We start from the raw sequence: 16123 nt of genomic DNA on the forward strand, positions 1-16123 counted from the left end.
CAGGAATGTGTTTTTGCCTCTGCGGTCTGCTACCAAAAGTCAGAGCTAAGTACTCTTTGTACTTGATTTAATTAATTATGATAGCTATTGGTCCCTTCCCTTCCCTTCCCTTCCCTTCCCTTCCCTTCCCTTCCCTTCCCTTCCCTTCCCTTCCCTTCCCTTCCCTTCCCTTCCCTTCCCTTCCCTTCCCTTCCCTGCCCTGCCCTGCCCTGCCCTGCCCTGCCCTGCCCTGCCCTGCCCTGCCCTGCCCTGCCCTGCCCTGCCCTGCCCTCTCCTCTCCTCTCCTCTCCTCTCCTCTCCTCTCCTCTCCTCTCCTCTCCTCTCCTCGAATTTCTTATATTTCTCAGCTGATAAAACAGTCCAAGTTTATAAGCTACTGCATTTATTCTGTGTGAAGATGATATGTGATTAATGAAGCCAAAATAGTTTTGGTAAATCCAACAACACCTGCTAGTATGGAGACATAGAGAGGTGTTAGCTTAATTATACAGCCAGATCATAATAAAAAAAAAAAAAAATCTGGATAAAAATATGATTCTAGCAAACAAGTGCAAGATAAAATATTGCTCTTGTTGTCTGTTTTCTTTATCTTTTTTTTTTTTTTTCATAAGGTTTCTTACCAACTCTGCATTGTTTACAAGCAAAAGTCTGCCTTTTAACTGCAAACCCAACTAACTCAACATGGGAGTAGGAAGTCAAGGTGTGAACTGTTTGGCCTGTATACTCTCAGGACTAAAATGACTCAAATTAATATTTTATATTCTTGTACTTATCATCCATAAACAAACAAACAAAACAAATTGCTAATTTATTTTTTGGCTCTGTGTTGGCACTGGCTTGATAATACTCGAAGAACTAAATTGCTGAAAGTACTAATTGCTGTTGCATTTTAAGTTGTATGTAAAGTCCTAAGAATTCCTACTTATCCTTTCTCATGAGAAATTTTAACAGGTACAATAAGCCCTTTAACATTGTTGAAGTAAGTAGATCTCCACTATGGTGAAAACATCAACAGTTAGTCCTGTTGAGGCACAGACAAATAGTATATCACCCATCCAGATCTTCTGTTTTCACTGCATGGGTTGCAACTTGGAAGAATGGAAGGCAGTAACCTTGATGGTGCCTTGCCTCCTCATGTTGCCCTCTGCCAGTCCCTACATGCCCCTCAGTTAGCACAAACCCCACCAGGACTGCATGACCATGTGCACCAGCATGAGCAGGAGCTGCTTTCCTTCCTCTGCCATTGCCACTTCCATCACACTCTGGTTAGAAAGAAAAACTCTTATCTTCTGAGCAAGTGCCAGATGAGAAGGACCCAAGTTACCTGAGTACTTTTCATGAATAGATTTTACTTAGTAGATCTGAGAGACAAAGACTGAGAAAATACATGGAGGAGTGAGACTTTTCCTGAAGTGACCATCATTTACAGATCACTGTTTTCCATCAAGTGCACAGAAGGGAAGCCACATCACCTATTAAATGAAGCATGTAAACTAATTTGACTTCGATTTCATTGTTCCACGTCAAGATCTGTAACCAAGTTAGATTCTGCACTGTTTTGCTTTCCCCTATATTTTCAAAAATCTGCATAGACATATAGATTGCTGAAACTTCTTATCTCTATGTCTGGGAAATTTTTTGATGTACTCACTATTAATGACATGTTTTCTGTGCTTATGCCTGGAAATCCATACAAAAAAAAATCATGCAAGTTTTATGAAATGTTTAATTGTGTGATGAAGCTAGTGGGCTGGTACTTAATCAAAAACAGTATTAAGCTGTATTTACTTCTTTGAATACTCTTCTTTTTTATTATTTGTTTCAGAGTACATTGGAAAATAAAAGGCATTCAAAGATTTTTTCATGAATAGCTGTAGCTTTGAATAGCTGCTCAATTAGAATAGGGTTAGTTTATTCTGTTTGTTTGTTTTTACTATGGTCAAAATTTGCATTTTTGCCTGGCACAGACTGAGTTAGTTTATGTGATTGTTTAGAATTTCCTTGCATAATTGATCCGCCTCTCTGATGACAGTCTGTCTCTTGGGATTATGCACATTCTGCCACTAAAATTCCTCTAGCCATTTATTGCTAAATGTCCTGTAGAAAGGTATCTAACCTAAAGCAATTAACTTTAAACATGCTCTTAAAAACCTTACCTTCCAATTCATGTCATGAACATTTATGTAAGTCATAAGCTTTGAATGGGTTTGACAAAGCTAGTTCCCAGAGCTGTAAAATATGCAGGAAAGATGTTCTGTATTCAGAAACCACTGTTCCGCCTTTTAAACCAAAATGACATCAGCTCTCATGTTGGCACCTACCCAAGCTTCCCAGATGCTGTTATATTATTCATAATTAGGACTACATAATTTTTTTTTCCAGTGATTTTATTATAGTATGGTAGTTCGTGTGCACAGTAACATAAACATGAAGGTAAATTAATTCCAAAATAACACTTCATTTATCAATATAAGTTTCTAAGTGGATTTTACAATCATACTTACAATTGCTATTGAAAAGATTTAGAGAGCTAGAGATTTCTGAGGTTTGTTTTTCAGCTCACAAAAGAGCATAAGAACAATGAATTCCACTCAGGAACAGCTGTACAAAGGCTGCATATGCCACACAGTTGTCTAATAATTGGCCACATTGTTTATCAGTGCTATATGGTATATGACCATGTAATAGCTAAACATGCATGCTAGCTACTCTCTTCTCTCAAGAGTAAACAAGAAATTACCAATCCATAAGATTAGAAACCTAATTAATGAAAGCAAAACTGGGGAAATGAGTGAGTCAACTGTGACCATTGCTCACACCAACACAATAATACAGTTGGTTCTGCAAATTTAGCCTACTGAGATGGAGAAAATTTCCTTACACTCAGATATGGCTCAGAAAACCTTCTTCTAAGCTTTAAAATTTGTAATAATTTCATATAGGAGCTATATAAAAACAATGAATTTAAACTAAAATCCTTATGAGGATGTGAAAACAAGCTATCAAAATAAAAGTTGTTCTGACCCCTTAACTACAGAAACGTTTGGCTTCAGTGTCTGCCTAATAACGGAGAACTACCCTGAGCTGCTCCTCTGCCTTTGCTTTAGACTCACCCTTTCTTTACCTGTACCTCCTTACGTTACAGCCAAGGAGGTGGATCCGTCTCCTCATGCTTAGCTCCAGGAAGGATTTCACCCACACCCTGCTTTTACAAGCTGTCTGAGTCATTCACTGAACAAGATCTCATTAAAACTGGCAAGATGTCTTGACCCTGCTGTTCCCAATAGGATGCCTCTCCCAGACGTTCCTTACCTTAGACCCTCATTATACTTATGCGAAAGCTATCCATTCAGCTGCTTTGTTTTGAGCATGGCCTTTGTTACAGTTAGCATTTAGGCTGGCCTGAAACCCTTTTCTTCTCTGAAGAAGAGCAAAAAGGCTCCTTAGCATCCTTCTCACGAAGGAGAAAGTGACGTGACTCCACAGGAAGAACTGAAAACAAATATGACCTTGTTTTAAACAAGCTAGCTTAGACCCTGTGAGGAATCAAATCATATCTGAATAAGTTTCAGCTTCAGCTAAATGAGTCAGCAGAGCATCAGGCCCAGAGCACCACTGCCAACCAGGGCTCACTAGACTAGAAACAGCCTGAGTACACATTTCTGGGCAGTACTCACACCTCCGGCTGTAGTGTAGAGCTGCCCATGGGACCCATGCTTGCAAGGACCCTTGGTGCTAAGGAGATTTAAACAGAAGAGACTTGGGCAAACACAGGTGATTGCAAAATAACCAACAGGAGCCAACATTGCCACTTCTTCATGGCACATTCCCTTTCCCAGAAGGGGTGATAAAAATGCACCCCTTTCCCACCCAGTTATGATGAGACCCTGAACACCATACCACCACCGCCTGGTAGTGTCCAGGTACAGCTGTTGGACACAACTAGCTCACACCTGTAAAGGATGCACAGTAAAACCAGAAGTGATCACAGGCTCACTTAGCGGTGAGCCTCTGCCCTTCCTACCATGCCACCACGCTTGGCGCGCAGCTTCCCATCCTTTCCCTTGGCATTTTCCATCACATCTGATCCAATGGTCAGTTTGAAAGCACCAACAGTAGCTGAACCACACAGACCTCTCAAAACCTAAGACTAGGGGCAGGAGCTGAGGAAAGGGATGGCATTTCTGGAGGTGAGCACCATTTTTCTACCTCACAGCATCTATGAAAACATTTAGAGAAGTCATAATGGTATATCTATACCAGGCTTACTGCTTACTTACATGCTGGGTGCACTGTGGAAAACATCCTCTCTGCTTGACCAAAGGAGCCAGAGAGCAGAAAGGAGATTGATCCAACAACAGTGGAGAAATCCAGAGTACGGATTTGCTCTTTGTGAATACCAGGAACTGCATGAAGAGTTTACAACTTTTTCAAGGCAGAAAATCTTTGCTCTTTTCAAGAGAATTTTGATGAATTTCCATGCAGTTCTCATACTATCGTAATAGTTTTCTGAAAGAAATTGTAATTCAACTGAATGCAACTCCTGATAATATAAGAATTGTGGGGGAAAACGTAACCACAGGGGCAAGAAGAAAATTCAATCTTCTGTCATGCAGAGCTTCACAAAATCATCTTAATCAGGATTTATCACTGTGGCTTAGTCTTCCAACACCTGTGTTCATCTTCCTGCTGGATGAATGGAAAGGAGTTAGAATGTGCTACCTCAAGGGAAGATTATAAAATGAGTTGTGAATTGCCCACAGTAAGAAATAATTTTACATAGTAATGTATAATGAACACAAACTACACAGATGGAGGGCTTCTTACAGATATATGTCTAATGAGGATAAATATGGCTGTGTATACAATAAGTAGAGATGATATAATTAAATCCATAGATTATGGCATTTCCATGCTTCAAAACCCAGTGCAGGATAGTAAATGAAACTTGAAGATCCTGAGCCATGATGCAGACCCCTGCCTGAAGGCATTTGTCTACCTGCCCCTTCTGCTTGTGCATAGGTTGGGTACTTCCAATAAATGTTTATTCTAGCAGTAAGTTTACAAAATGACAGGAACACTGTCCAAAACACTGAAGATTTTGAAAAAGTGACATTTTGAATTTCAGGTCCTATCTGGCAGAAAATGTCAGTCTCGTATATTCCTGCTGTGACACTTACTCTACTGTCAGGTTGCTGTATTCTGAAGTAGGTGGCACTGCAGGTTATCTCACTTGCTTTAAGGGCACTGCAATAATTTAACATCAAGAAAATATGTAGGAGGAAAAGAAACATCATCCTTCCTCCACAACCTTCCCAAATTCTGTTATTACTCTCGTTTGCTCCAGACTTCCCCTCCTTCTCTTACCACCCATCTTTCCCTCTTGCAAATGGCCTCCCTCTGAGAATTACTTGTGTCCTTCTTATGTAAGTATTATATACTCAGAGATAGCATCTCTGAATCTACCTCATGCTTCCTACAGAAAGCGTCAACCATAGTTGTTCAACCATAGTATGTAGGGTTAAGTGCATTCTTGGGAAAGATCCCTTTAAGTCAAAATAAGTTAGACTGAGGCTGAAATTATCCAACGATAATAGAAGAAGAAATTATGTGTTAATAGGATAGAAAAGTACTGAACTGCTGCAGATTATTTCAATTTAACTTTCAAAACTATAGATTTTTAAGATTTTGACATTTCCTTTGCATTCAGAAACTGTCTGTATAATGTAGCATTCTTCAAGAAAGAATTCAGATTGCTAGATACAAATGTAAACAAAAATACAAGATGGGGAACTAAAAGCCATAATAACACTGAACATTAAAAAACATGGATTAAATAGAAAAGTTGGTTCTATAATCTATTGCATTTTTTCCCATTGCATTTTGCCTTTTACTTATACTGTTTTGCTCCACAAGTGCTACATATCTGTATTTGTATGTAGCCCTCAGAGGCTAATAAGGTGTCATTCTTCTTTCACTAACATCTTTTCCTAAACCGCAAGTTCTTTCTCAAATAATACAATTATTTTAAACTCAGAGCAGGTGTCTGTAGCCAGCACTCAGCTTGAGCTTTGCTGCTTCTGTTTCGGTTCTGGAGCAAGACTTGCATGTCAAAACTTTGCTAGCTTTTGTCTAAGACAGGGCTGAAACAAAGCTTGCCTCTTCAAAAATCCTACGGTAGGGTGGAAGACATATATATGACTACTAATAGGCAGACTTATTCTCTGAATAGATTTAGGAAAACCTGTAACCATGAAGAACATAAAGGAAATTTCCTGGCCATAGGTGAGCTGACGGCTGGCCAGATGTTAGGGGAAAGCAGGCCATTTGCCTCCCACCAAAGACTGACAAGTCTACTTCTGCCACCAAGCTGTCAAGCTCATGATAAGCTCATGTACCCCCATATTCAAAGGGTCAGGCAATAATGAATCATAGTAACTGTCATTCAATGCTGTTTTTGTGTGAGTATAGGCACTATTTTTTATTTTGCTTATAATTAACCATTTTTTTATTTTATTTTTCTGTTTTGTGGCAAGCAAAAAAAAAAAGCTAAAAACAACAACAACAACAACAACAAAAACCACTAGCTAGGAAACGAGGACAAAAATTAACATTTCTTTCTTAGTCTATACTCTCTTGTCATATTAATCATACTTTCAAAAAGTTGCTATTACTGAACTGTAATTTCTGCCCTTCTATGCCCTCCTACTTCTATGCTCCCCTAGCTCTTTCATCAGAAGAGTCTGATTTTTAAAGGGAAAAAATAATCTTGCCTTCATACAGGAGCTGGAGCATGAACTTTTTATATGGATTTACTCTGAAGAATTTATGACTTTTCTTCCTGTCACTGAAAACAGGTCTCCCCTGACCTACTACTGTGGAGAGGTTCTTCATAACATTACAGGGTCTTTCTTTTTTCTCTCTCTTTTTACTTTTGTTATCTTCCAGATAACTCTGTGTTTTTAAAAGAGATCATTCACATGTATTTTTTCACTCCCAGAAATCTCAGGAAGTCAGTGATCTTCTCTCAACCTAGTCTCAATGTTGCCTGTTTGACTTTCCTTTGACCTTTGGCAGACTCTTGCTATCTCAAGCTTTTTTGAAACAGTATTCATTACTGCTCTTCCTTTCTGAAATTCATAGTAAGTTGAGAAGACAGGAAAATCACATCTCAAGGAAACTGGGTGAAAATTGATTAAGCACCTTTTTTTCCTTCATATTTTCATATCCTAATTTTTCTTATTCACCTCAACATTCAATACTTCACCTGAACTATAAACAGCAGTTTAGAATATGCACACTTTTTATCTTTTGTGCTTCTGATCTAAAACACACTAGACAGTGGACTTTGCAGTTTATCTGCAGTTATTGTACTATTATATACATTATATGAAACCCTTCTGCATTGTCTGTGGACTGCAGAGAGCAAGGATTATGCTTTCTTTTGCTTGAAAAGTGGTTAACATGCTGTGGGCAGCACTGTAAACAGTGAATAATGATCTTTCAGTCAACCTTTCTCTCTGGCTGTTTAGTCGAACAGTTTCTCATCTATATTCACCACTGATACTTAGCAAAGTAGGAAAAAAAATATCACTTTTTATTCATTTGTCCTTGTAAATTATAAATTTCTGGATGACTACAGAATGTTTTCTAACTAACAAACAAACAAACCAAACAACAACAACAACAAAGAGGGACCTTTTTAACATCACTCAAATCTGAGACTGAGATAATGACAAGCAGAAACTTGTTTCAGAAAATTTCTACAGTCCTCAAGTTTATGGCATACCATAGTGGTTACCAAGTTATACCAATGTCTGTGTTTCCTCTCTGGTGATGTTAATGACTTTGAAATTATACATGTGAACAGTTCTTATCTAGAGACGATAGGAACAGATAAAAACTTCCAAGAACTGTTCACCTCACACTAAGGTAGGTGTCTAAACTGTATATGTTCAATTGCCCTCTGGAAATTCTCAAAAATTTCAACAACAACTGAAACTTTAAAAAGCTCAAAATAGTTGAAAGAACATGATATGTTTAAATTACCTAAAAATAAGTTTGTCTCACAAAGGACATTAAGGAAATGGTTTTGCTGTGTTCAGGAAGAGAGAAAGATTTTCAAATGGACATCCTTAGGAATGGAAAATATTTTTTTCCCAGTTAACTATACTGATTTATGACATCTGCAAATAAAAAACGTGAAAAACAGTTTTTCAAAACAGCATTAATCAGGGACTTTGGTGGGAAGTCTGGATAAAGACTCCCACCAGTGTAACACCACATTTATTCTCAGCATAAGAAATTAGGGAGAGGAAAAGTTTCAATGTAACATGTTTGCCAAGTTCTCAGAACTCCTGCTCAACTTTTGCACACAACTTTATATTCAAATATTTCAAGATACAAATAGAATGTTTAAGTCTCCAGTCGCTGATGCAATTATTATTTCTAGGCAAAGCCATGGCATTTCTGCACCATCCTTACTCATATATTATTATTCATTATTATTTTTGGTACTATTTTTTACTTCTGTGAAACTCAACATAAACACCAAGAAGAAGGAGGAGATGGACAGAATGAACATCTCATGAGATTGGTCTTAAAAGTGGTAGTTTGGATTAAAATCTGCTTTTTAGATCAAAAGGCAAAAGAAACTGTTTAAGAAAGGGGATCTCCCCAACAAAGCTGTCTTGCACAATGTAATATCTTTTTCGTCCCCTGTTAATTCTCAGTGCCAGAGACTTCATGACACTACAGGTTGCAGGGTGGAACACTTCTTATATTCTTATATTTATGGGTCAGCTGCGGAATGCCAGTTGTCTTTTTTATTTTTATTTTTTCTTTTTTGCCCCTCCATAAAGTGGGTATAGCCTGGTCCGTGTCAGATGTTCAGGTGTTTGTTAGGTACATGTAAATATATTTGTTGTCCTAAAAGAGTAGTGTTAACTCTGTTTATGCAGATAAAACTTTGCACAAACGTCATTTTAGATACTTTAAAGGATTTTTTCAATCATGAAATGTTTGTTTTCTTCCTGCCCTACTAGTCTGTGAACTCATCTAATTTACCTGTAGTGTCATATGTTCCCACCTGCTGTTTTTTCATCAGCTGCAATTAATGTTCTTTTTTTCCCCCCCAGAATGTGTATTACCATGAAAGCTGATACTTCAAACCTGAGGAGGAGAGTGTGATTGAATATTAGATAGATTGGAGATTTTTCTGAAATTTTTCAGAAACAAAGAGAGATCCTTCTTGGTAATTATAAATTGTTTATTTCTCTCAACAAAAGAGAAGTGATGCTATTAGGTTTCTTAAAAATATGCTATTAATACTTATAAACAAGCACAGCAGGCCAAGCTGTACACATTGTATTGTTCTTTTTTTTTTTTTTTTTTTTTTCCTCGTGGCTTGCAAAACGCACAGTACAATGAGCAGAAAGTGGACAATGTATTCTGAAATCTTATATTTCTGCACTGTTTTCACAATTCTGTTTTCTTGTAAGAAGTTTCAAGTAGTATAAAAATGTATATTTGATATGCACAAAAAATATCTTCCATTTCCCTCAAATACTGTCGAGGATTTAAAAGTGCTGTACAATGTGAATAGGTCAAGATGCTCAACTGGGGAACTGCATTTTGAAGAGCTGAGTGGCATACATTTCCATTACCTTTTTCGGGTTATATCCTTGCATTTCAGCAGTCTACACAGGCTCAGTCTCATTGACACTCAATATGTCTTCCCAAAAGATGTTGCTGTTGTGGAAAGCTTGTAAAGTATTTGCCTGTTAGACATTTAAAAGACTGTATTGTAAGTGTTTATGTATTTGCAACAACAAAAGAAACACTAATCAAATTTTAAACTTTGAAATCAAAATTTTCAGTCTGGGTCAGCTTTTATGCCAGTTAAATTCTACTCAACATAAGGAGTTGAGATTATTTTGCTTTCAGAATAAGAAAGAAAAGTGGAGAGAACAATAGCAACAACAAAAAGGCACGTATCTGAAGACCTCCTTTTGCAGAATGATACATAAGAGGAAAAGACAGTATTGTGCCTATTACAAATATATCATTGTGCCAAAACACAGTTCCCCAGGCAACTTCACCAAACTTTCTCAATGAATTTATCTGGAAGTACCGTCTTCTCAGCTTCTTCTGGATAGAGTGAGATTTACCAACTCATGAAACATTTTTTCAAGCATTGGTTAAACACTAACAGTCTGTTAAGAAGATGCACTGACAAAACCTTTGCATGTCATTATCATCACACACTTATCCTCTGAAAGACATCTGAATAGCATTCAAGATCCATTGTGTCGAGAAAAAAATGTTACAAAGAGGTTGTAATGAGGAAAACTCACTCAAAACTTCCGAGGCACAGAGTGTTTTTCAGGCTCTACTTCCACATCTCTACAGTAAGAAAGAATTTGGAAATTTCATTTGGACAAAACAGGCACAAAACTGTTTAGGGGGTTGAGTGATCTCAGAGACCATGAGACACCCAGAGACCATGAGACACCAGACACAACTAACGTCATATCAGCTTCTATAGAAGTCCTATCTGAAGGTCAGAAAAGCACAGGACTCTAAGGGAAGGTGTTCATGGTGTAATGCAGCAGATACAGAGGGCTCTAGAGACAGCCTCAGAAACAGAATCTTAGAAGCTGTTTTATAAACTGAGGTTTGATACTGGATGGTGTTAGATTATAAATTTATGCTGCTGCAGAGTGCTGAACAGTGCCATGTTATCAGTTGGAGCTCATCTTCAGAAATGGTGATTTAGCTTCTTTCAGAGCACTTAAAGAGCCATGACACTTTGGTTCCTATTCACACTTTGTTGTAAAAGACCTTTTTAGTTTCAAGGGTCCTGCTCTATTAATACTGGAGGAGAGATGACATTATTTGCCTTCTTGTTCACTTCATGTTGCTCAGCATCTCTGAGGTGTTGCCACACTGAGGAGCAGTTTTATGTCCATCTGAATCCCAGTGAAGGCAGGAGTGGTAGAAAACATTTACCTGAGACTTGACACCCAGTGTCTATTTCATTCCTTTCTAATTTCTTATGTGGTACTACACTTGGAGAGTTTATGAGTTATTTTCTCACAATCTCATTTTGACAGACCTCCTGTCTGAGAGTTCTCATCAGGTAGAAACAGATTCATGACACTAATGCAGTGCTGTGGATTATTGCACAAAAACCTCCCTTGGAAGTGTGTTTGACTTTTTTTTTAGGTTAAACATGGCATAATCTTAGTGGGTGAATGCATTATATTTCAAGCATGGGTATCCTGCGGTTTAGGACGGAGCTAGAAGGGATCTCACATACTAATATTACAATATCTATTTTAATTTTATACCAGGAAAAGGCCACCACTTGTCATACAAAGAAACATTTTCAGCTGGAAATATTTCAGCTGGAAATTTATTATTGGAATGACCTGGTCATTCAATGTCTGACATTATTTATTGGCTGTTTGATAAAAGAAAGTGAATAATACTAATAAGAGTCCAAGAAGTTAGATTTTGGTCTGTCTAGGTATCAATTCTTTAGTTATATACATTTTACAATTTTTAGTCTAATATTTAAAGCTCACCAGGTGGTTGTACTTCAATGTCTCAGTGGTTGTAAAAGGTAACACAGAAAACTTCAGAGTTTTAAATAAAAGAGAGATGCTCACTGCATCTCTACATCTGTTTTAATAGCTCTCAGACCATCTGCATGGGGATAATTGAAGGTTATGAAAACTTCACATAAATGAACAAATGATGACCACAATGTGAATTTTAATATCCAATTTAAAATTGTTGGTCTAACATGAAAATGATTTACTCATTTGTAACTCTCTTGAAGAAGTAGGGCTACATGCAGCTAAAGCAAATCAGGCTTTAGTCTTACCTACATTTAGTGAGCCCATTCCCTCTGCTACAGACTGGTTGATACATCTCTGCTTAGCAATGTAATTATGGTAATTACTGAGCATGTATATCTCAGCATGCTACTGAGCCATCTCCTGTCTTTTCAGGTCTGCAGACTCATCTTCTCATTTCTTGTTTATTTTCAAAGTTGGTTAAAAAGCTCTCACCCTTTGAAAATTCTCATTTTTATTTTCCAGGTAGTTATTGATCTTAATCAGTTGGTTCACTACAAAAGAAGAACAAGTGTTAGTAGGCAATCAAGTAGCTGAAATTGCAATTTATAGTCATAGACTAGAATCCTTTGTCTCTGCTCCCCTTTCATTTGTAAGATATTTCTAGGTCACTTGTTTGAAACTAAACCTAGTCTAATCCAGCTAAGGGCCGGAAAATGACTTCAGACACATCCTGAAGCCTACAGGGATGTGCTGACAAGGGCATGGGCCATCCCCAGTACCACCAAGCTGCTTGTGTCTCAGACCTGCATGTGAGTCCCTGACCAAAGATGCAGAGAGGAGCCATGCAGCTCTCCTGGCAGTGCAGGACAACATACCCCCGCAACTCCTGCCCTTTTCTACAGTGTCGTCATGTCTTGAGACATTTCTCCCTGCGAATTTAATTCCAAATTTCAGCACAGTAGGCAAAGGTGCCATTCACATAGTTTTCATTAGGCAAGATTTAGGGGAAGGAAACAGAAGCACCTTGTGTCCTCTGAAGACTATGTACAGTCAGTGAGCCTTCAGGTAATATCCAAGGGTATCTACATTCAGGCATTTTTGTAAGAGATGCAGCTATGAATCTCTTAAATAGCTATCAATTTTCAGGGAAAAGATTTTAGCCAGTTTTTCTATCTATCCACCTGACCTCATTAGGATGACAATGCTACTGACCCATATGGAGCCATGTAAAAGTCATCCTTCATTTGGAAGGGATGGAACAATATCCCTGCAGGCTACCTGTGCTCAGGTCTGTGCTAACAGCTGTTTTTACACTCAAACAGTTGATACATTTTGGTGTAGCTGGAAAAACTCTTCTTGGCAGAGGCACAGGATGGCCTCTTAACAGCCTGGGGAATTTAAATTGGATATTAGGAAAAGCTTCACTGTGAGAGTAGTGCAGCCCTAGAAGGCATTGCCCAGCAGGGCTGTGACACCTCCATCACTGGGGGTTTTTGGGACCTGGCCTGACCAAATCACAAGTGCTAGGGGGGTAGAATAGATGATCACCGGGGATTTTGTTTACTATGGCCATGCCTACAGTTGATTCATGAAAAGTTGTTCACGTTTCCATAGTGACATGATTTATCTAAATCTTAGATTCTGGCTGTATTGGACAGAAACTGTCTGGTTTGGGGTATTTTGGTACAAATCTGGTTTTTGCGTGCATAGTGCCTAGTGCAAGGGAACCCTGACACCTTATTGAAATCCTTACTTCTTTTGTAGTTGAAATGACAATACTGTGCACAAGTAAGCTGAATGTTTCAAAGGTTTCACCCTATATCCCACTGTCTTTTTTTTTTTACCTTTCATTATTTAGCTGCTCTGTCTGCTGCTGTCTTCATTGCCAACTTTTTTCCTGGAAGCAGAATTTACTAAGTAGACAATTGCAACAGGCATATCAAATATGAAAGCTTAAAATTTTAATGTTTTTATTTAATTATTTAATGACAACTTGTTTTTCCTAGTAGGGTTCCAACAGTGAGCTTCTTTTTTTTTATTCTTCTACAGGAAGTTTTATAATCATTTGTAGCAGCGATTGGTGAGTGAAGATTAACACTGGGAGAGCAATAACAGCCTGCAAACACACTGAAGTGCAGACTAGGAATATTTACTTGAACTAGTACAGTAACTAATATTAATAATATGACCATAAAAGAAAATGTCTGAGCTTAAAAAAATAAATTAAAAAAAAAGAAAAGAAAAGAAAAAAAAAACATAGTATAAATATTACGGGATGTTTTCCATAAAATATTTCTATAATAAGGTGGTCATTCCCATCTCTTTTCTCTAACTCTCTGACTCTCTGAGAGCCATTTATTTCCAAGTGATGTACTGGCATCAGTGAGTAGGGCAGCAGGCTTTAGGGAGCTGCAGTCGTTGTATGACCCCTGCTGGCAAGAAATAATTATTTAGAAAGAATGCAAGAAGAGGTTTTTGCTTGCAATGAATGACACAGTGTGACTGAATCAGTAAACTACATAAATCAAATAAAAGCAGTAGCAGCTAAAGGAATAAATAAAGTGCCCTGTCACTGTGGAAGAGAATATACAAATGAGTAAAAAGTGTTCATTAAAAATGTTAATTACCAACATCATTTCATCAAGAAGGGAGGAAAGCTTCTGCCAGCCCACCTCAGCTCAAGGTTTGTCCTGATGTGATGTGCCTTGTGCACATCACCAGGAGCAGAGCTCTCCATGACACGCAGTGCTGCCAACTTGCTTCCTCCTGGAGCTGGGCCCAGTGCCCCCAGAGCTCCTCTTCCATCCGCAGTGACTGTACGGGTCAGCATCCAAGCCACTGTATGGGAATTTCTGAAACAGCTCGTGAAGGTTAGCTCTAAGTGCTGGTCTTCTACAAGTTTTCTGGAGTTTCCAGTGTGTTTTGGCACTACCATTAGCCACAATAAATCCAGGCCGGATGAATGAGGCTGTAGTCAATAGCACACCATGGTGCATTTCCTGCTGTACCTTTCCTCGAAGCTAATAAAGCTTTGGGGAGGTGGAACATAGGAAGCTCCAACAAATGATCTATGATGATGTTAATCATTCATGTTAGCATAGAATAAACATATCAATTATTCCCCTTTCAAAATGCAATGGATTACCAACACACTTTAAATTAGTTGCCTATTGAGAAGCTGTCATGCATTTTACTGAGAAGTTACATTATTAAGGCTGGGACTGACTCATGGCCCATTCAGCCAATGCTCTTTTCTGGTGCTTGGATCTCCCCCTGTTTTCTGGGCACATCCACCAACGCAGAGCCCTGTAGTAGGAGTCTTTCCCATAGTAGGAGCCTCCACAGGGTAATGAAATTCACTCATTCGTTCATTCATTCATTTAGGAAAAAAAAAATAAAAAAAGCTGAAATAGAAAATAATGTACATAGAAGGATTAGTGTATCTAGGTTACATCTGCCATAAGATACACCAAGATAGACACCAGGGGTCTTGATCTGCAATCAATTTATTTTGGTTTAACAAATTTCCATGATTTCGCTGACCTGTGGTGATTCCTTGAAAGTGGAGACTCTCAGTGTGTAGTAAATTCTTCGAGTTCCTGCACTGCTCATATAGCTATTTCAAGTTGCTCTTTATTTCCTGGCTAAAAGCATACACACAGTTCTCCCCAGTTCAAACAGAGGGAGCCTGGCTATTTACAGATCATGTGTCAAGTTATCCAGGTTATCTGCTTAATTCATGAAAATGACTAGCCCTTTCCAAAGCTCCATTTTAGATACCAACTTCACATATCAACAATTTTATACTTTTTTTTTTTTTTACCTCTTTTAATCCTAATTCATAAGAAGAGTTCCCCAGCACATAGCTGTTCTGAGCTGCAATGCAATGCAGACATGGAAGATGTACGTAGAATTTATTCCTAGAGAAGATGTTTTCTACATGGACATCTAGAAGAAGTCCTCTATGTGGTAAAGCTACCTGGGCATTACCAATCAAGGTCACAGAGAAGAGGAAAAAAGAAGCTGCTGGTTTTCCATGAGAGAAGGAAACTCAACTGTCCTCTGGCTTCCAGTGGGGACATGAACAAGTCTCTTTAATTCATTATCGAAGGGGTGTTCTCAGGTGAGCTTTTTGGCCTAACAATGCTACTTTTTCTTTAGCTTTCTTAGTGAAGGACATCATCAAAGCTATCACAAAATCCCAACTAGAGTAGCAATTTAGATGTACCAAACTGCATACAAAATAGAGATAGCCTCTCACACAGAGATGGAAAGATTGTTTTGATTTATTTCTCATGTGTTTCTCTGCTTCTGCATCTGAAGTTTACACCTATCTGCACTGACTATACACTTTTTATAAGCAAACAGAAGACTTCAGAAAAATGGCGGTGCAGAATGAATTTATAATGGATGTAAATCAACATCAGGCTGGCAGCTGGCCACTAGTGGTGTCCCACTCAGTGAGTTGGACTTGATCCTTACAGGTCCCTTCCAAGTAAGGATATTCTATGATTGTATAAATGTATATCCTTAATTAA

Source organism: Anas acuta, chromosome 1 (genome assembly GCF_963932015.1).
Source record: "Anas acuta chromosome 1, bAnaAcu1.1, whole genome shotgun sequence".
In the NCBI taxonomy this organism is placed as follows: domain Eukaryota; kingdom Metazoa; phylum Chordata; class Aves; order Anseriformes; family Anatidae; genus Anas; species Anas acuta.